Source organism: Oncorhynchus masou, chromosome 2 (assembly GCF_036934945.1).
Source record: "Oncorhynchus masou masou isolate Uvic2021 chromosome 2, UVic_Omas_1.1, whole genome shotgun sequence".
NCBI lineage: Eukaryota > Metazoa > Chordata > Actinopteri > Salmoniformes > Salmonidae > Oncorhynchus > Oncorhynchus masou.
The window spans coordinates 5,604,966-5,627,648 of NC_088213.1; positions in this window are offsets into that span (position 1 = coordinate 5,604,966).

Sequence of the window (22,683 nt, forward strand, 5' to 3'; positions counted from 1 at the left end):
TTGATGTTGCTGTCCTCACACACATCCCTCTGGCTTGATGTTGCTGTCCTCACACATCCCTCTGACTTGATGTTGCTGTCCTCACACACATCGTTCTGACTTGATGTTGCTGTCCTCACACACATCCCTCTGACTTGATGTTGCTGTCCTCACTACACATCCCTCTGACTTGATGTTGCTGTCCTCACACACATCCCTCTGACTTGATGTTGCTGTCCTCACTACACATCCCTCTGACTTGATGTTGCTGTCTGACTTGATGTTCACACATCCCTCTGACTTGATGTTGCTGTCCTCACACACATCCCTCTGGCTTGATGTTGCTGTCCTCACACACATCCCTCTGACTTGATGTTGCTGTCCTCACACACATCACTCTGATGTTATGTTGCTGTCCTCACACACATCCCTCTGACTTGATGTTGCTGTCCTCACACACATCCCCTCTGATTTGATGTTGCTGTCCTCACACACATCCCTCTGACTTGATGTTGCTGTCCTCACACACATCCCTCTGACTTGATGTTACTAGCGTAGCCTTCAGGCTAGTCAGTCACTCACACACATCCCTCTGACTTTATGTTGCTAGCGTAGCCTCAGGTTAGTCAGTCACATCCTTGGTTCTAGTTCTAAAAGCATCTCCTGGTTATTAAGATACAGATGCTTCATTAGTATGCGTGTTCCTGCTCCTCGCGAGCTGCAGATGTGTGAATGCGTGGGAGAAGACGGGTCACATGGTCTTTTCATTACAGCTCTGTATGCAGGGGATCCAAACACTCCCTCCCCACTCATCTCCTCCTCCCCTCCCACCACCCCTCCCCTCCCCACTCCTCCCCCACCCTCCTCCCCTCCCACTCCTCTCCTCCCCCTACCTCCCCCTCTACTCTCTTCTATACCATCCTCTTCTTTACTCCCTCTCGTCTCCTCTTCTCCTCCCCTCTTATCTTCTCTCCTATCCCCTCTTGTTCTCTGGCTATGCTTGCCTCTCCTCTCCTCTTCTCTCCTAATTCTCACATGGTGAAGCTGACCTAGTTAACACAAAGACAGGCTCATGCAAACTTGATGATATGCATATAACACATAATTTACAGTGTCACTGCCGAGCAGACAAGGTCTCCTCCATTTACACTACACTACAGGCCTTAGGGATGGTTGATGAGCAGAAGAGGTGTCCTCCACTACACTACAGGCCTTAGGGATGGCTGATGAGCAGAAGAGGTCTCCTCCACTACACTACAGGCCTTAGGGATGGCTGATGAGCAGAAGAGGTCTCCTCCACTACACTACAGGCCTTAGGGATGGCTGATAGGGATGGCAGAAGAGGTCTCCTCCACTACACTACAGGCCTTAGGGATGGCTGATTAGCAGAAGAGGTCTCCTCCACTAGGGACAGGCCTTAGGGATGGCTGATGAGCAGACGAGGTCTCCTCTCCTCCACTACACTACAGGCCTTAGGGATGGCTGATGAGCAGAAGAGGTCTCCTCCATTACACTACAGGCCTTAGGGATGGCTGATGAGCAGAAGAGGTCTCCTCCACTACACACTGATGAGCAGAACAGGCCTTACAGGCCTTAGGGATGGCTGATGAGCAGAAGAGGTATCCTCTCCTCCATTACATTACACTACAGGCCTTAGGGATGGTTGATGAGCAGAAGAGGTCTCCTCCATTACACTACAGGCCTTAGGGATGGCTGATGAGCAGAAAGAGGTCTCCTCCACTACACTACAGGCCTTAGGGATGGCTGATGAGCAGAAGAGGTCTCCTCCATTACACTACAGGCCTTAGGGATGGCTGATGAGCAGAAGAGGTCTCCTCCATTACACTACAGGCCTTAGGGATGGCTGATGGGCAGAAGAGGTCTCCTCCATTACACTACAGGCCTTAGGGATGGCTGATGAGCAGAAGAGGTCTCCAACACTACACTACAGGCCTTAGGGATGGCTGAGGCCTTAGGGAGCAGAAGAGGTCTCCTCCACTACAGGCCTTAGGGATGGCTGATGAGCTGTCTCCTCCATTACACTACAGGCCTTAGGGATGGCTGATGAGCAGAAGGTCTCCTCCATTACACTACAGGCCTTAGGGATGGCTGATGAGCAGAAGAGGTATCCTCCATTACACTACAGGCCTTAGGGATGGCTGATGAGCAGAAGAGGTCTCCTCCACTACACTACAGGCCTTAGGGATGGCTGATGAGCAGAAGAGGTATCCTCCATTACACTACAGGCCTTAGGGATGGCTGATGAGCAGAAGAGGTCTCCTCCACTACACTACAGGCCTTAGGGATGGCTGATGAGCAGAAGAGGTATCCTCCATTACATTACCATACAGGCCTTAGGGATGGCTGATGAGCAGAAGAGGTCTCCTCCACTACACTACAGGCCTTAGGGATGGCTGATGGGCAGAAGAGGTCTCCTCCATTACATTACACTACAGGCCTTAGGGATGGCTGATGAGCAGAAGAGGTCTCCTCCATTACACTACAGGCCTTAGGGATGGCTGATGACAGGCCTTAGGGATGGCTGATGAGAAGAGGTCTCCTCCATTACACTACAGGCCTTAGGGATGGCTGATGAGCAGAAGAGGTCTCCTCCATTACACTACAGGCCTTAGGGATGGCTGATGAGCAGAAGAGGTCTCCTCCATTACACTACAGGCCTTAGGGATGGCTGATGAGCAGAAGAGGTCTCCTCCATTACACTACAGGCCTTAGGGATGGCTGATGAGCAGAAGAGGTCTCCATTACACTACAGGCCTTAGGGATGGCTGATGAGCAGAAGAGGTATCCTCCATTACACTACAGGCCTTAGGGATGGCTGATGAGCAGAAGAGGTCTCCTCCACTACACTACAGGCCTTAGGGATGGCTGATGAGCAGAAGAGGTCCTCCTCCACTACACTACAGGCCTTAGGGATGGCTGATGAGCAGAAGAGGTATCCTCCATTACACTACAGGCCTTAGGGATGGCTGATGAGCAGAAGAGGTCTCCTCCACTACACTACAGGCCTTAGGGATGGCTGATGAGCAGAAGAGGTAGGTCCTCCATTCCACTACAGGCCTTAGGGATGGCTGATGTACAGGCCTTAGGGATGGCTGATGAGCAGAAGAGGTCTCCTCCATTACACTACAGGCCTTAGGGATGGCTGATGAGCAGAAGAGGTCTCCTCCATTACACTACAGGCCTTAGGGATGGCTGATGAGCAGAAGAGGTCTCCTCCATTACACTACAGGCCTTAGGGATGGCTGATGAGCAGAAGAGGTCTCCTCCACTACACTACAGGCCTTAGGGATGGCTGATGATGATGGCTGATGAAGAGGTCTCCTCCACTACACTACAGGCCTTAGGGATGGCTGATGAGCAGAAGAGGTCTCCTCCATTACACTACAGGCCTTAGGGATGGCTGATGAGCAGAAGAGGTCTCCTCCACTACACTACAGGCCTTAGGGATGGCTGATGAGCAGAAGAGGTATCCTCCATTACACTACAGGCCTTAGGGATGGCTGATGAGCAGAAGAGGTATCCTCCATTACATTACCATACAGGCCTTAGGGATGGCTGATGAGCAGAAGAGGTCTCCTCCAATACACTACAGGCCTTAGGGATGGCTGATGGGCAGAAGAGGTCTCCTCCATTACATTACACTACAGGCCTTAGGGATGGCTGATGAGCAGAAGAGGTCTCCTCCACTACACTACAGGCCTTAGGGATGGCTGATGAGCAGAAGAGGTCTCCTCCATTACACTACAGGCCTTAGGGATGGCTGATGAGCAGAAAGGATGGCCTTAGGGATGGCTGAGCAGAAGAGGTCTCCTCCACTACACTACAGGCCTTAGGGATGGCTGATGAGCAGAAGAGGTCTCCTCCATTACACTACAGGCCTTAGGGATGGCTGATGAGCAGAAGAGGTCTCCTCCATTACACTACAGGCCTTAGGGATGGCTGATGAGCAGAAGAGGTCTCCTCCACTACACTAGGCCAGGCTGATGAGCAGAAGAGGTATCCTCCTTACAGGCCTTAGGGAGGGATGGCTGATGAGCAGAAGAGGTATCCTCCATTACATTACACTACAGGCCTTAGGGATGGCTGATGAGCAGAAGAGGTCTCCTCCATTACACTACAGGCCTTAGGGATGGCTGATGGGCAGAAGAGGTCTCCTCCTTAGGGATTACATTACACTACAGGCCTTAGGGATGGCTGATGAGCAGAAGAGGTCTCCTCCATTACACTACAGGCCTTAGGGATGGCTGATGAGCAGAAGAGGTCTCCTCCATTACACTACAGGCCTTAGGGATGGCTGATGAGCAGAAGAGGTCTCCTCCACTACACTACAGGCCTTAGGGATGGCTGATGAGCAGAAGAGGTCTCCTCCATTACACTACAGGCCTTAGGGATGGCTGATGAGCAGAAGAGGTCTCCTCCATTACACTACAGGCCTTAGGGATGGCTGATGAGCAGAAGAGGTCTCCTCCATTACACTACAGGCCTTAGGGATGGCTGATGAGCAGAAGAGGTCTCCTCCATTACTACACTACAGGCCTTAGGGATGGCTGATGAGCAGAAGAGGTATCCTCCATTACACTACAGGCCCACTACAGGCCTTAGGGATGGCTGATGAGCAGAAGAGGTCTCCTCCATTACACTACAGGCCTTAGGGATGGCTGATGAGCAGAAGAGGTATCCTCCATGATGAGCATCCTCCACTACATACAGGCCTTAGGGATGGCTGATGAGCAGAAGAGGTCTCCTCATTACACTACAGGCCTTAGGGATGGCTGATGAGCAGAAGAGGTCTCCTCCATTACATACAGGCCTTAGGGATGGCTGATGAGCAGAAGAGGTCTCCTCCACATTACACTACAGGCCTTAGGGATGGCTGATGAGCAGAAGAGGTCTCCTCCATTACTACACTACAGGCCTTAGGGATGGCTGATGAGCAGAAGAGGTATCCTCCATTACACTACAGGCCTTAGGCCTTAGGGATGGCTGATGAGCAGAAGAGGTCTCCTCCATTACACACCATACAGGCCTTAGGGATGGCTGATGAGCAGAAGAGGTCTCCTCCACTACACTACAGGCCTTACGGATGGCTGATGAGCAGAAGAGGTCTCCTCCATTACACTACAGGCCTTAGGGATGGCTGATGAGCAGAAGAGGTCTCCTCCACTACACTACAGGCCTTAGGGATGGCTGATGAGCAGAAGAGGTCTCCACTACAGGCCTTAGGGATGGCTGATGAGCAGACATTACAGGCCTTAGGGATGGCTGATGAGCAGAAGAGGTCTCCTCCACTACACTACAGGCCTTAGGGATGGCTGATGAGCAGAAGAGGTCTCCTCCATTACATTACACTACAGGCCTTAGGGATGGCTGATGAGCAGAAGAGGTATCCTCCATTACACTACAGGCCTTAGGGATGGCTGATGAGCTTACACTACAGGCCTTAGGGATGGCTGGCAGAAGAGGTATCCTCCATTACATTACACTACAGGCCTTATGATGGCTGATGAGCAGAAGAGGTCTCCTCCACTACAGGCCTTAGGGATGGCTGATGAGCAGAAGAGGTATCCTCCATTACACTACAGGCCTTAGGGATGGCTGATGAGCAGAAGAGGTACATCCTCCATTACATTCCTCCATACAGGCCTTAGGGATGGCTGATGAGAAGAAGAGGTCAGAAAGGTCTCCTCCACTACACTACAGGCCTTAGGGATGGCTGATGAGCAGAAGAGGTACACTACAGGCCTCCATTACACTACAGGCCTTAGGGATGGCTGATGAGCAGAAGAGGTCTCCTCCACTACACTACAGGCCTTAGGGATGGCTGATGAGCAGAAGAGGTCTCCTCCATTACATTACAGGCCTTAGGGATGGCTGATGAGCAGAAGGTCTCCTCCATTACATTACACTACAGGCCTTAGGGATGGCTGGGCAGAAGAGGTCTCCTCCATTACTCCAGCTGATACATTACACTACAGGCCTTAGGGATGGCTGATGAGCAGAAGAGGTCTCCTCCATTACACTGATGACAGGTATCCTCCATTTAGGAATGGCTGATGAGCAGGTACACTACAGGCCTTAGGGATGGCAGCAGCACTACACTACAGCAAATCTGATGAGCAGGTCCACTACACTACAGGCCTTAGGGATGGCTGATTAGCAGCCACACTACAGGCCTTAGGGATGGCTGAAAGCAGAATTGGAGCCCTCAGCCAAATTATTAAACTGTTGATGAATCTGATCAGTCTACCTAATGGCCTTAGGGATGTCAAACAGATCTCTCAGCCTCTCCCTCCTCCCCTCTACTCCCTCCTGTCTACTCCCCTCAGCCTCCTCTCCTCCACTCCCTCCTGTCTACTCCTCCTGTCCACTCCCTCCTGTCTACTCCCTCCTGTCTACTCCTGATCTCCTCCTCTCAGGCCTCCTCCAAAAGGGTCCTCCACATGGAACTTAGGGATGGTTCTAGCCTTACAGCCTTCAAAGAGTTCTCCTCTCAGCTGAAGAACTGTTTACAGTATCTCAGTCTGGCTCGGAAGAGTCTCCTCCACCAGGAGATGTAAGAAGACTATTCCAGCCTTAGGGATGTCTGATCAAAGGTCTCCTCCACTGTCTCTCAGTTCCTCTACACTACAGCCTCTCAGCCTCTCAGAATCTGGCTTGAGTCTCCTCATTCTCTCAGATGGCCTCAGCCTCTCAGCAGGCCTAAAGGGAAAAGGGTCCCACTTGGGACGCAGGCAGCCTCTCAGCCTCTCATCAAGCTGATCAGCCTCTCAGCCTCTCAGTCTCTCAGCCTCTCAGCCTCTCAGTCTCTCAGCCTCTCAGTCTCTCAGTCTCTCAGCCTCTCAGTTCTCCCTCAGCCTCTCAGCCTCTCAGTCTCGTATCAGCCTCTCAGCCTCTCAGCCTCTCAGCTCTCAGCCTCTCAGTCTCTCAGCCTCTCAGCCTCTCAGCCTCTCAGCCTCTCAGCCCTCAGTCTCTCAGCCTCTCAGCCTCTCTCAGCCTCTCAGCCTCTCAGCCTCTCAGCCTCTCAGCCTCTCAGTCTCTCAGCCTCTCATCTCTCTCAGCCTCTCAGCCTCTCAGTCTCTCAGCCTCTCAGCCTCTCAGCCTCTCAGTCTCTCTCTCAGCCTCTCAGCCTCTCAGCCTCTCAGCTCTCTCAGTCTCTCAGCCTCTCAGCCTCTCAGTCTCTCAGCCTCTCAGCCTCTCAGCCTCTCAGTCTCTCAGTCTCTCAGCCTCTCAGCCTCTCAGTCTCTCAGCCTCTCAGCCTCTCAGTCTCTCAGTCTCTCAGCCTCTCAGTCTCTCAGTCTCTCAGCCTCTCAGCCTCTCAGTCTCTCAGCCTCTCAGCAGTCTCTCAGCCTCTCAGTCTCTCAGCCTCTCAGCCTCTCTCTCAGCCTCTCAGCCTCTTCTCTCAGCCTCAGCCTCTCAGTCTCTCAGCCTCTCAGCCTCTCAGTCTCTCAGCCTCTCAGTCTCTCAGCCTCTCAGTCTCTCAGCCTCTCAGCTCTCAGTCTCTCAGTCTCTCAGCCTCTCAGTCTCTCAGTCAGCCTCTCAGTCTCTCAGCCTCTCAGTCTCTCAGTCTCTCAGTCTCTCAAACACTTCAACAGAGCAGAGCTGCATGTACAAGACTTCAGCTGCCTGCTGTCTAGAAACAAAGTGTTCTGCTTTCCACATGAAGCCTTATCTCACTCACTAAACAGAGATCATTCTGAGAAAAATGACTGTGAAAAACACTAGTGGGAATACACTGTAGCCTGGGGTCTCAAGTGCTTCTAGTTTTCATACACTAGTGGGAATATAGGGTCTCTGCTCCTCTAGTTTTCATACACCAGTGGGAATATAGGGTCTCTAGTCCTCTAGTTTTCATACACCAGTGGGAATATAGGGTCTCTAGTCCTCTAGTTTGCATACACTAGTGGGAATATAGGGTCTCTAGTCCTCTAGTTTTCATACACCAGTGGGAATATAGGTTCTCTAGTCCTCTAGTTTTCATACACTAGTGGGAATATAGGGTCTCTAGTCCTCTAGTTTTCATACACCAGTGGGAATATAGGGTCTCTAGTTCTCTAGTTTTCATACACTAGTGGGAATATAGGGTCTCTAGTTCTCTAGTTTTCATACACCAGTGGGAATATAGGGTCTCTAGTCCTCTAGTTTTCATACACCAGTGGGAATACACTGTAGCCTGGGGTCCCAAGTCCCCTAGTTTTGGGATGGGTAGCTGGTGCTGTTATAGGGCTTATATTCCCTCTAGTTATCAGTACCACAGATCAAGACGGGAAGTAAATGTGTGCAGAGAGAGAAGGATAGAGAGATAGAGAAACAGACAGACAGAGAGAGAGAGAGACAGAGAGAGAGACAGTAAATGAGAGAGAGAGAGAGAGAGAGGGGGGGGGGGAGAGAGACAGGACGAGAGAGAAAGAGAGAGAGAGAGAGAGAGAGAGGGGGGGAGAGAGAGACAGAGACAGACTGAGAGAGAGAGAGAGAGAGAGAGAGAGAGAGAGAGAGAGAGAGAGAGAGAGAGAGAGAGAGAGAGAGAGAGAGAGAGAATCCACCGTATTCAGAGTGCCCAGTGCAGGCCAGATAACGCGAGGACGTTCCGCTAACAGTGGAGCTGTCCAGCCAAGACGGTGCTGAAAATCAAGCCGCTTTCTCTACCTCTAGTTTGTACAGAGCTGCAGCTGTGCTAGCAGCGAAGGACTGAGGCAGCCCAGCGGACACGCATACAGCTCTATCACGTGTTTAGCTATTGCGTTGACAAATCCATTAGGAATACCTCCGGATTTCTTAAAAGGCAGAACCCCAAACTGCTGCATGATTTCAAGCATTGTAACGTGTTTCCTCCATTCGCTACAAGGCAGCCTACCATGTAGCGGTCTGAGCAGGTGGCGAGCAAAATGAGCCCACTCACACAACATTAGCCGTTATCTGTGAGAGAGCCAACCCAACCGTAGCCTAAGCTTAGCTCCTCAGATGTCAATCACTCGATAACAAGCGACAGACTTTCAACGAATCACATCACATTAATGGCCATTATGCGTCTGCCGAGTTTTGTCAGTCATAATATAGCCACCCTTCTTATAAAACATTACAGCCTTGCATTGACTTTTCACAACAACAAAAAAGCTATGTGATGTCTGCTCTGCTGTGGAATCGAGAGAGAGAGAGAGAGAGAGAGAGAGAGAGAGAGAGAGAGAGAGAGAGAGAGAGAGAGAGAGAGAGAGAGAGAGAGAGAGAGAGAGAGAGAGGGGGATGACTGCGGGGATGGTGACGTGAAGAGAGAGATAATACACTGACTTCGGCTCGAAAGGAAAGGAAAGGAAAGGAGAGGAAAGGAAAGCTCCGAGAGACGTGCGCGTCATCGGCGCTCTGTGTGTTCTATTTAAAACAGACGGTTCTTTTCTAAGACGTATATAGTCAGTCAGTCCTCGGTAAATGGCTGAAAGATCAACATTTAACCAACACCATATCTTTCATGGAGGCTGCCTCTTCTTCGTCGTGTATCACAGCATTTATCTACACAGAAATGTGACAATAATTCTAATGTTAAGTGTTTTAACCGGTCTTTTACCGTGTTACAATAGACTACTGTCATGTTACACACAAAGTTTTTCTTTGGTCACGTTCCACCTCTTCGCGTTGAGGATGGATGCATCGGCTAATGATGTGGTATAAAACGACTACAACTAAGCCATTAAAGACAACAATACCTTTGTATCAGTCTTGGGGCCAATATGATATTACATATTTGCTGTGAGCTGAACGTTACGGATTTAAATCATCTTATAGTCGAGTCCCTTTAGGTTACAGGAGTGAATCATTATGCCTGAATGATATTGCGGGTATGAGGTAGACAGAGCGGGCTCCTAACTCATATGGCATTGCATGACCAATAAGGGCATAACTATCTAGGCTACGGACAGTTAGACACGTCACACATCAAACATGCTCATTTTACTGCAGGGCAGGCAAGGCTACTTACATGGACGAAATATTGTTGAAAAGCTCGGCTATATCGACACTGCTGTTGCCTGAGCTCCCGGTGTCTTGGAGCGCCACCACAGGGAAGAGTTTCCCGGTGTCGGATTTATTACAATATATCTCGGTGAGCGAGCAGCTGCAGGTTGGCGGGCAGTCCAGCATCGAGCTGAGATATTCCTGGAACACACAGAACAGAAACAACACCCTCCGACAGCATATCCTGCTCCAGTACGACCACACATCCATGACTCGGTCCAGAAAAGGGTGTTTATCCAAAAATAAGTCTTCGTTTGTGGGCTGGAGTAGAATTGTAGATATGACTGTTTTGGTTCTAGTTGTGTGTCTGTGAGGGTGTATATGGAGGCTATGTGACAGTGCGCGGACGCCGCGCGGAGTGCCTGGCCATGCGTGTGAAGGAAGGTATCGCTGCTATATCCTCGCTTCTGTAGTGTACTTATGGTCTTCCGTTTTCCAAGAACCCCGATGAGGAAAATAAAAAAAAATATTATACAATAAAGATCTGAAAGCGTAAAATGCAGAGTTCTCTTTTCATATTTTAACCGCCGTGTAGTGTATTCTAGGTTCCACGGTCGTGTCTGTACGCTTGTAACGTTACCGGACTCCAAGTTCTCGGTGGTCGGACTCGTCGTAGCAAGAAGGACTAGGGCCCTGGCACTTGAAGGGAAAACGAACAGAGCAGAAGTTGGTACCACGCATCAAGTCCCTCCTACTGGCAAGGCAGGGCAGGGTCATATCTGACACCTGGGACCACCGGAGATTAACATCCATGAACACAAACCTGAGAGTATTCAGACCCCGTCCCCTTTTCCACATGTTGTTACAGTACAGCCTTATTCTAAAACGGATTCAATAAAACGTTTTCCTCATCAATCTACTCACAATACACCATAATAACAGAGTGAAAACACTATTTTAAATTGATTTGCAAATGTACAAAAAAAAAAAAACTTATTTACATAAGTATTCAGACCCTTTGCTATGACTCAGATCTCAGATGGATCCTGTTTTCCATTGATCATCCTTGAGATGTTTCTACAACTTGATTGGAGTCCACCTTTGGTCAATTCAATTGATTGGACATGATTTGAAAAGGCACAAACCTGTCTATATAAGGTTCATGTAAGAGCAAAAATCAAGTCATGAGGTCGAAGGAATTGTCCGTAGAGTTGAAAACATGATCCAGAACGCTCAAGACCTCAGACTAGGACGAAAGTTAACCTTCTAACAGGACAATGACCCTGAACACACAGCCAAGACAACACAGGAGTGGCTTCGGGACAAGTCTCTGATGTCCCTGAGTGGCCCATCCAGAGCCGGGACTCTGGAGAGATCTGAAAATAGCTGTGCAGCGACGCTCCCCATCCTACCTGACAGAGCTTGAGAGGATCTGCAGAGAAGAATGGGAGAAACTCCCCAAATACAGGTGTCCCAAGCTTGTAGCATCATACCCAAGAAGACACAAGGCTGTAATCGCTGCCAAAGGTGCTTCAACAAAGTACTGAGTAAAGGGTCTGAAAACTTATGTAAATGTCATTTTTCTGTTTTTAATTGTAAACCAACAACATTTCATATTAAGGTTGGAAAACATTTTCAAGTCAAGGGTTCGGAAAACTTTGGCCAAGGGAATTGCTTTAAAAACAGTGGAAACCACATCGCATCCCTGAGGTCTATTCATGACAGGGTGGAGAGTGGTGGGGAGGGGGGGGCAGGGTTGGACAGAGAGAGAGAGAGGTGTGGGGGGGGGGGGGTAGGACAGGGTTGGACAGAGAGAGAGAGGTGTGGGGGGGATAGGACAGGGTTGGACAGAGAGAGAGAGGGTGGGGGGGGGTAGGACAGGATTGGACAGAGAGAGAGTGGTGTGTGTGTGGGGGGGGTTGGACAGAGGCACCGGTCATGGAGGTCTCTCTGCTCAAACAACCACCTGTCATGGAGGTCTCTGATAAAACTACCACCTGTCATGGAGGTCTCTGATAAAACAACCACCTGTCATGGAGGTCTCTCTCTGCTAAAACAACCACCTGTCATGGAGGTCTCTCTGTCATGGATGATAAAACAACCACCTGTCATGGAGGTCTCATCTGATAAAACAATCACCTGTCATGGAGGTCTCTGATAAAACAACCACCTGTCATGGAGGTCTCTCTAAAACAACCACCTGTCATGGAGGTCTCTCTGATAAAACAACCACCTGTCATGGAGGTCTCTGATAAAACAACCACCTGTCATGGAGGTCTCTCTGATAAAACAACCACCTGTCATGGAGGTCTCTATCTGATAAAACAACCACCTGTCATGGAGGTCTCTATCTGATAAAACAACCACCTGTCATGGAGGTCTCTGATAAAACAACCACCTGTCATGGAGGTCTCTGATAAAACAACCACCTGTCATGGAGGTCTCTGATAAAACAACCACCTGTCATGGAGGTCTCTGATAAAACAACCACCTGTCATGGAGGTCTCTGATAAAACAACCACCTGTCATGGAGGTCTCTGATAAAACAACCACCTGTCATGGAGGTCTCTGATAAAACAACCACCTGTCATGGAGGTCTCTGATAAAACAACCACCTGTCATGGAGGTCTCTGATAAAACAACCACCTGTCATGGAGGTCTCTGATAAAACAACCACCTGTCATGGAGGTCTCTCTGATAAAACAACCACCTGTCATGGAGGTCTATCTGATAAAACAACCACCTGTCATGGAGGTCTCTGATAAAACAACCACCTGTCATGGAGGTCTCTCTGATAAAACAACCACCTGTCATGGAGGTCTCTGATAAAACAACCACCTGTCATGGAGGTCTCTGATAAAACAACCACCTGTCATGGAGGTCTCTCTGCTAAAACAACCACCTGTCATGGAGGTCTCTGATAAAACAACCACCTGTCATGGAGGTCTTCTGATAAAACAACCACCTGTCATGGAGGTCTCTGATAAAACAACCACCTGTCATGGAGGTCTCTCTGATAAAACAACCACCTGTCATGGAGGTCTCTCTGATAAAACAACCACCTGTCATGGAGGTCTCTGATAAAACAACCACCTGTCATGGAGGTCTCTATCTGATAAAACAACCACCTGTCATGGAGGTCTCTGATAAAACAACCACCTGTCATGGAGGTCTATCTGATAAAACAACCACCTGTCATGGAGGTCTCTATCTGATAAAACAACCACCTGTCATGGAGGTCTCTGATAAAACAACCACCTGTCTGAGGTCTCTGATAAAACAACCACCTGTCATGGAGGTCTCTGATAAAACAACCACATGTCATGGAGGTCTGATAAAACAACCACCTGTCATGGATGTCTCTGATAAAACAACCACCTGTCATGGAGGTCTCTGATAAAACAACCACCTGTCATGGAGGTCTCTGATAAAACAACCACCTGTCATGGAGGTCTCTGATAAAACAACCACCTGTCATGGAGGTAAAACAACCACCTGTCATGGAGGTCTCTGATAAAACAACCACCTGTCATGGAGGTCTCTATCTGATAAAACAACCACCTGTCATGGAGGTCTCTAAAACAACCACCTGTGATAAAACAACCACCTGTCATGGAGGTCTCTGATAAAACAACCACCTGTCATGGAGGTCTCTGCTAAAACAACCACCTGTCATGGAGGTCTCTGATAAAACAACCACCTGTCATGGAGGTCTCTGATAAAACAACCACCTGTCATGGAGGTCTCTCTGATAAAACAACCACCTGTCATGGAGGTCTCTGATAAAACAACCACCTGTCATGGAGGTCTCTGATAAAACAACCACCTGTCATGGAGGTCTCTCTGAAAACTACCACCTGTCATGGAGGTCTCTGATAAAACAACCACCTGTCATGGAGGTCTCTGATAAAACAACCACCTGTCATGGATTGGAGGTCTCTCTCTGATAAAACAACCACCTGTCATGGAGGTCTCTATCTGATAAAACAACCACCTGTCATGGAGGTATCTGATAAAACAACCACCTGTCATGGAGGTCTCTCTCTGATAAAACAACCACCTGTCATGGAGGTCTCTGATAAAACAACCACCTGTCATGGAGGTCTCTCTCTGATAAAACTACCACCTGTCATGGAGGTCTCATGGAGGTCTCTGATAAAACAACCACCTGTCATGGAGGTCTCTGCTAAAACTACCACCTGTCATGGAGGTCTCTATCTGATAAAACTACCACCTGTCATGGAGGTCTCTCTGATAAAACAACCACCTGTCATGGAAGTCTCTGATAAAACAACCACCTGTCATGGAGGTCTCTGATCTCAACCACCTGTCATGGATCTGATAAAACAACCACCTGTCATGGAGGTCTCTAAAACAACCACCTGTCATGGAGGTCTCTGATAAAACAACCACCTGTCATGGAGGTCTCTCTCTGCTAAAACAACCACCTGTCATGGAGGTCTCTGATAAAACAACCACCTGTCATGGAGGTCTTAAAACAACCACCTGTCATGGATTAAAACAACCACCTGTCATGGAGGTCTCTATCTGATAAAACAACCACCTGTCATGGAGGTCTCTGATAAAACAACCACCTGTCATGATAAAACAACCACCTGTCATGGAGGTCTCTGATAAAACAACCACCTGTCATGGAGGTCTCTGATAAAACAACCACCTGTCATGGAGGATAAAACAACCACCTGTCATGGATCTGATAAAACAACCACCTGTCATGGAGGTAAAACAACCACCTGTCATGGAGGTCTCTCTGATAAAACAACCACCTGTCATGGAGGTCTCTGATAAAACAACTGTCATGGAGGTCTCTGTCATGGAGGTCTCTGATAAAACAACCACCTGTCATGGAGGTCTCTGATAAAACAACCACCTGTCATGGAGGTCTCTCTGCCAAAACAACCACCTGTCATGGAGGTCTCTGATAAAACAACCACCTGTCATGGAGGTCTCTGATAAAACAACCACCTGTCATGGAGGTCTCTGATAAAACAACCACCTGTCATGGAGGTCTCTGATAAAACAACCACCTGTCATGGAGGTCTCTGATAAAACAACCACCTGTCATGGAGTCTCTGATAAAACAACCACCTGTCATGGAGGTCTCTGATAAAACAACCACCTGTCATGGAGGTCTCTATCTGATAAAACAACCACCTGTCATGGAGGTCTCTGATAAAACAACCACCTGTCATGGAGGTCTCTGATAAAACAACCACCTGTCATGGAGGTCTCTCTGATAAAACAACCACCTGTCATGGAGGTCTCTGATAAAACAACCACCTGTCATGGAGGTCTCTGATATCATGGAGGTCTCTGATAAAACAAACATGGAGGTCTCTGATAAAACAACCACCTGTCATGGAGGTAAAACAACCACCTCTATCTGATAAAACAACCACCTGTCATGGAGTCTCTGATCTGTCATGGATCTGATAAAACAACCACCTGTCATGGAGGTCTCTGATAAAACAACCACCTGTCTATCTGATAAAACAACCACCTGTCATGGAGGTCTCTATCTGATAAAACAACCACCTGTCATGGAGGATAAAACAACCACCTGTCATAGGTCTCTCTGATAAAACAACCACCTGTCATGGAGGTCTCTCTGATAAAACAACCACCTGTCATGGAGGTCTCTGATAAAACAACCACCTGTCATGGAGGTCTCTCTGATAAAACAACCACCTGTCATGGAGGTCTCTGATAAAACAACCACCTGTCATGGAGGTCTCTCTGATAAAACAACCACCTGTCATGGAGGTCTCTCTGATAAAACAACCACCTGTCATGGAGGTCTCTGATAAAACAACCACCTGTCATGGAGGTCTCTGATAAAACAACCACCTGTCATGGAGGTCTCTGATAAAACAACCACCTGTCATGGAGGTCTCTGATAAAACAACCACCTGTCATGGAGGTCTCTATCTGATAAAACAACCACCTGTCATGGAGGTCTCTGATAAAACAACCACCTGTCATGGAGGTCTGTCATGGAGGTCTCTGATAAAACAACCACCTGTCATGGAGGTCTCTGATAAAACAACCACCTGTCATGGAGGTCTCTGATAAAACAACCACCTGTCATGGAGGTCTCTGATAAAACAACCACCTGTCATGGAGGTCTCTGATAAAACTACCACCTGTCATGGAGGTCTCTATCTGATAAAACAACCACCTGTCATGGAGGTCTCTGATAAAACAACCACCTGTCATGGAGGTCTCTGATAAAACAACCACCTGTCATGGAGGTCTCCTGATAAAACAACCACCTGTCATGGAGGTCTCTCTGATAAAACAACCACCTGTCATGGAGGTCTCTGCTAAAACAACCACCTGTCATGGAGGTCTCTCTGATAAAACAACCACCTGTCATGGAGGTCTCTCTCTGATAAAACAACCACCTGTCATGGAGGTCTCTCTGATAAAACAACCACCTGTCATGGAGGTCTCTCTCTGATTTAAAGTCACCACCTGTCATGGAGGTCTCTCTGATAAAACAACCACCTGTCATGGAGGTCTCTATCTGATAAAACACCACCTGTCATGGAGGTCTCTATCTGATAAAACAACCACCTGTCATGGAGGTCTCTATCTGATAAAACAACCACCTGTCATGGAGGTCTCTATCTGATAAAACAACCACCTGTCATGGAGGTATCTGATAAAACAACCACCTGTCATGGAGGTCTCTCTGATAAAACAACCACCTGTCATGGAGGTCTCTATCTGATAAAACAACCACCTGTCATGGAGGTCTCTGATAAAACAACCACCTGTCATGGAGGTCTCTGATAAAACAACCACCTGTCATGGAGGTCTCTGATAAAACAACCACCTGTCATGGAAGTCTCTGATAAAACAACCACCTGTCATGGAAGTCTCTGATAAAACAACCACCTGTCATGGAGGTCTCTATCTGATAAAACAACCACCTGTCATGGAGGTCTCTCTGATAAAACAACCATGTCATGGAGGTCTCTGATAAAACAACCACCTGTCATGGAGGTCTCTCTGATAAAACAACCACCTGTCATGGAGGTATCTGATAAAACAACCACCTGTCATGGAGGTCTCTCAGTTTGACAGTCACACCTTGTCTGATAAAACAACCACCTGTCATGGAGGTCTCTGATAAAACAACCACCTGTCATGGAGGTCTCTCTGATAAAACAACCACCTGTCATGGAGGTCTCTGATAAAACAACCACCTGTCATGGAGGTCTCTGATAAAACAACCACCTGTCATGGAGGTCTCTGATAAAACAACCACCTGTCATGGAGGTCTCTCTGATAAAACAACCACCTGTCATGGAGGTCTCTATCTGATAAAACAACCACCTGTCATGGAGGTCTCTCTGATAAAACAACCACCTGTCATGGAAGTCTCTGATAAAACAACCACCTGTCATGGAGGTCTCTCTGATAAAACAACCACTTGTCATGGAGGTCTCTCTGATAAAACAACCACCTGTCATGGAGGTCTCTCTGATAAAACAACCACCTGTCATGGAGGTCTCTGATAAAACAACCACCTGTCATGGAGGTCTCTCTCTGATAAAACAACCACTTGTCATGGAGGTCTCTGATAAAACAACCACCTGTCATGGAGGTCTCTGATAAAACAACCACCTGTCATGGAGGTCTCGATAAAACAACCTATAGCCTCTCTACTGTATATAACCTCTACTGTATATAGCCTGTCTACTGTATATAACCTCTCTACTGTATTTAGCCTCTCTACTGTAAATAGCCTCTCTACTGTATATAGCCTCTCTACTGTATATAACTCTCTACTGTATATTGCCCCTCTACTGTATATAACTTCTACTGTATATAGCCTCCTACTGTTATTGTTCACTGTCTTTTTACTGTTGTTTTTATGTCTTTACTTATCTGTAGTGCCTGGCCGTGCAGTCATGAGTGAACAGGGAGTACAGGAGGGGACTGCTGTGTTGATGATCAGCGTCATGGATGTGTTGTTACCTACCCTTACCACCTGGGGACAGCCTGTCAGGAAGTCTAGGATCCAGTTGCAGTCAGGGGAGGTGTTTAGTCCCAGGGTCCTTAGCTTAGTGATGAGCTTTGAGGGCACCACCTGAACACTGAGCTGCAGTCAATGAATAGCATTCTCATGTAGGTGTTCCTTTGTCCAGGTGGTAAAGGGCAATGTGGAGTCAAATCAAATGTATTTGTCACTTGCGCTGAATACACAGGTGGACAGGTGTCTTTTATACTGATAACAAGTTCAAACAGGTGCCATTAATACAGGTAACGAGTGGAGGACAGAGGAGCCTCTTAAAGAAGAAGTTACAGGTCTCTGAGACAAAATCCACTTGTTTGTAGGTGACCAAATACTTAAATACTTTTCATATATTTTCAACATTTTTCCACCATAATTTGATAAAAAATAAATTCATTAAAAATCCTACAATGTGATTTTCTGGATTTTTTTCTTCTCATTTTGTTTGTCATAGTTGAAGTGTACCTATGATGAAAATTACAGGCCTGTCATCATCTTTTTAAGTGGGAGAACTTGTCAATTGGTGGCTGACTAAACACTTTTTGCCCCACTGTACATGGATGTATAGCTAAAGTGACAATGCATATATGATAAACTCTGATTAAGCAGCAGTGTAAAAGAGGGGTTGGGGGGCACACAATGCAAATAGTCCATGGTAGCCACTTGATTATCTGTTCAGGAGTCTTATGGCTTGGGGGAAAACTGTTGAGAAGCCTTTTTGTCCTAGACTTGGCAGTTTGGTCACCGCTTACCATGCGGTAGTAGAGAGAACAGTCCATGACTGGGGTGGCTGGGGTCAGTTTGACAGTTTTAGGGCCTTCCTCTGACACCGCCTAGTGTAGAGATCCTGGATAGCAGGAAGCTTGGCCCCAGTGACGAGTCAGTTTGACGCACTACCTCTGTAGTGCTTTGTGGAAAGTCACAGGCCTTGATGCAACCTGTCAGGATGCTCTCAATGTTGCAGATGTAGAACCTTGTTTTGAGGATCTCAGGACCCATGACAAATGTTTTTAGTTTCCTGAGGGGAATAGGCTTTGACAGTGCCCTCTCTCGACTGTCTTGGTGTGGTTGACCATTCTAGTTTGTTGTTGATGTGGACACCGAGAACTTGAAGCTCTCAACCTGCTCCACTACAGCCCCGTCGATGAGAATGGGGGCGTTCCGTGTTCCTTTTCCTGTAGTCCACAATCATCTCCTTAGTCTTGGTTACGTTGAGGGAGAGGTTGTTATTCTGGCACCACACGGTCAGGTATATGACCTCCTCCCTATAGGCTGTCTCGTTGTTGTCGGTGATCAGGCCTACCACTGTTGTGTCGTATGCAAACTTAATGATTGTTTTGGAGGTGCCTGGCCATGAAGTTGTGGGTGAACAGGAGTACAGGAGGGGACTGAGCACGCACCCCTGTGGAGTCCCCGGCCACTAGCCGCCTCTGGATGAGCATTTTCCTGTTTCCTTATGGCGGAATACAGCTCTTTGAATGTGCCTCTGTAGTGCCATATCGGCCTGTCTGGTATTTAGACAGCTGCAAAAAATAGCCTCAAATGAAAACTCTCCAGGTAGACAGTGTCTCTACAGCTTATCATGAGATACTCTACTCAGGCGAGCAAGACCCTCCTTAGATATCGTGCACCAGCTGTTGTTTACATATACTGTATGCACAGGCCCCCGTATATGTCTTACCAGAGGCTAGCCATTCTGTCTTGCCGATAGAGTGTATAACCTGCCAGCTGTATGTTCTTAATGTTGTATCAGCCACGACTCGGTGAAACATAAGATATGACCTTTTTAATGTCCTCTGGTAGGATATACATGCTTTCAGTTGGTCCCATTTATTTTCCAGCGATTGAACGTTAGCTAGCAGGACAGAGGGCAGATTAGCCACCTGTTGCCTGATCCTCACAAGGCACCCTGATCTTTTGTCTCAAAATCTCAGTTTCCTTCTCCAGCGAATCACAGGGATCTGGGCCTGGTGTCTGTAGTATCTCCTCCCATCTGACTCATTGAAGAAGAACTCTTCGTCCAGGTGGAGGTGAGCCAGAAGCTCTTTTCACTCATAAGAGACGGTAGCAGCAACATTATGTACAAACCGTAAAACATATGGCGTGGTTGGTCAAGAGGGGATAAGACGGCAGCCCCCATTTGACTCCAGTTAGCAGACAAATCGGAACGTAGTTTCCATGGTAACGTCAGTATCCATGGTCCAGTTGCACTAATCGTGTTTAGTATCCATGGTAACGTAGTATCCATGGTCTCACCTCACTAATCGTTACCTAGTGTCCATGGTGTCATCTCACTAATCGTAACGTAGTGTCCATGGTAACCTAGTGTCCACGGTGTTCACTCACTAATGGTAATGTAGTATCCATGGTAACGTAGTGTCCATGTCACCTCACTAATCATAACATAGTATCCATGGTGTCACCTCACTAATCGTTTAGTATCCATGGTAACGTAGTATACATGGTCTCACCTCACTCATCATAACGTAGTATCCATGGTAATGTAGTATACATGGTCTCACCTCACTAATCATAATGTAGTATCCATGGTAATAGTATCACCTCACTAACCATAACGTGTATCCATGGTCTCACCTCACTTCTCATAACGTAGTATCCATGGTAACCTAGTGTCCATGGTCTCACCTCACTAACCATAACGTAGTATCCATGGTGTCACCTCACTAATGCCGTAACGTAGTATCCATGGTAACGTAGCATACATGGTCTCTCCTCACTAATGTAATGTAGTATCCATGGTAACATAGTATACATGGTCTCACCTCACTAATCGTAATGTAGTATGCATGGTAACGTAGTATCACCTCACTAACCATAACGTAGTATACATGGTCTCCTCACTAATCGTAACGTAGTATCCATGGTAACGAGTATACATGGACTCACCTCACTAATCGTAATGTAGTATCCATGGTAATGTAGTATACATGGTCTCAACTCACTAATCGTAACGTAGTATCCATGGTAACCTAGTGTCCATGGTTTCACCTCACTAACCATAACGTAGTATACATGGTCTCTCCTCACTAATCGTAATGTAGTATCCATGGTAACGTAGTATCACCTCACTAACCATAACGTAGTATCCATGGTAATAGTGTCCATGGTCTCAACTCACTAACCATAACATAGTATACATGATCTCACCTCACTAATCATAACATAGTGTACATGGTCTCACCTCACTAACCATAACATAGTATCCATGGTAACGTAGTATCCATGCTAACGTAGTATCACCTCACTAACCATAACGTAGTGTAATGGTCTCACCTCACTAACCATAACATAGTATACATGGTCTCACCTCACTAACCATAACTTAGTATCCATGGTAACGTAGTATCCATGCTAACGTAGTATCACCTCACTAACCATAAGTAGTGTACATGGTAACCTAGTGTCCATGGTCTCACATCACTAATCGTAATGTAGTATACATGGTCTCACCTCACTAATCGTAATGTAGTATCCATGGTAACGTAGTATACATGGTCTCACCTCACTAACCATAACGTAGTATACATGGTCTCACCTCACTAATCGTAATGTAGTATCCATGGTAACATAGTGTCCATGGTCTACCTCACTAACCATGTAGTATACATGGTCTCACCTCACTAATCGTAATGTAGTATCCATGGTAACAGTAGTATCCATGGTCTCACCTCACTAATCGTAATGTAGTATCCATGGTAACGTAGTATACATGGTCTCACCTCACTAATCTTAATGTAGTGTCCATGGTCTCACCTCACTAACCATAACATAGTATCCATGGTAACGTAGTGTCCATGGTCTCACCTCACTAATCGTAATGTAGTATCCATGGTAACGTAGTGTCCATGGTCTCTCCTCACTAATCGTAATGTAGTATCCATGTTAACCTAGTGTACATGGTCTCACCTCACTAATCGTAATGTAGTATCCATGTTAACCTAGTGTACATGGTCTCACCTCACTAATCGTAATGTAGTATCCATGTTAACCTAGTGTACATGGTCTCACCTCAATAATCATAATGTAGTATGCATGGTAACGTAGTGTCCATGGTCTCACCTCACTAATCGTAATGTAGTATCCATGGTAACGTAGTGTCCTTGGTCTCACCTCACTAATTGTAATGTAGTATCCATGGTAACGTAGTATACATGGTCTCTCCTCACTAATCGTAATGTAGTGTCCATGGTATCACCTCACTAATCATAACATAGTGTACATGGTCTCACCTCACTAATCGTAATGTAGTATCCATGGTAACATAGTGTACATGGTCTCTCCTCACTAATAGTAATGTAGTATCCATGGTAACCTAGTGTCCATGGTCTCACCTCACTAACCATAATGTAGTGTCCATGGTTTCACCTCAATAACCATAATGTAGTGTCCATGGTAACGTAGTATACATGGTCTCACCTCACTAATCGTAATGTAGTATGCATGGTAACGTAGTATACATGGTCTCACCTCACTAATCGTAATGTAGTATCCATGGTAACGTAGTATACATGGTCTCACCTCACTAATCGTAATGTAGTATGCATGGTAACATAGTATACATGGTCTCACCTCACTAATCGTAATGTAGTATCCATGGTAACATAGTATCCATGGTCTCACCTCACTAATCGTAATGTAGTATCCATGGTAACGTAGTATACATGGTGTCACCTCAC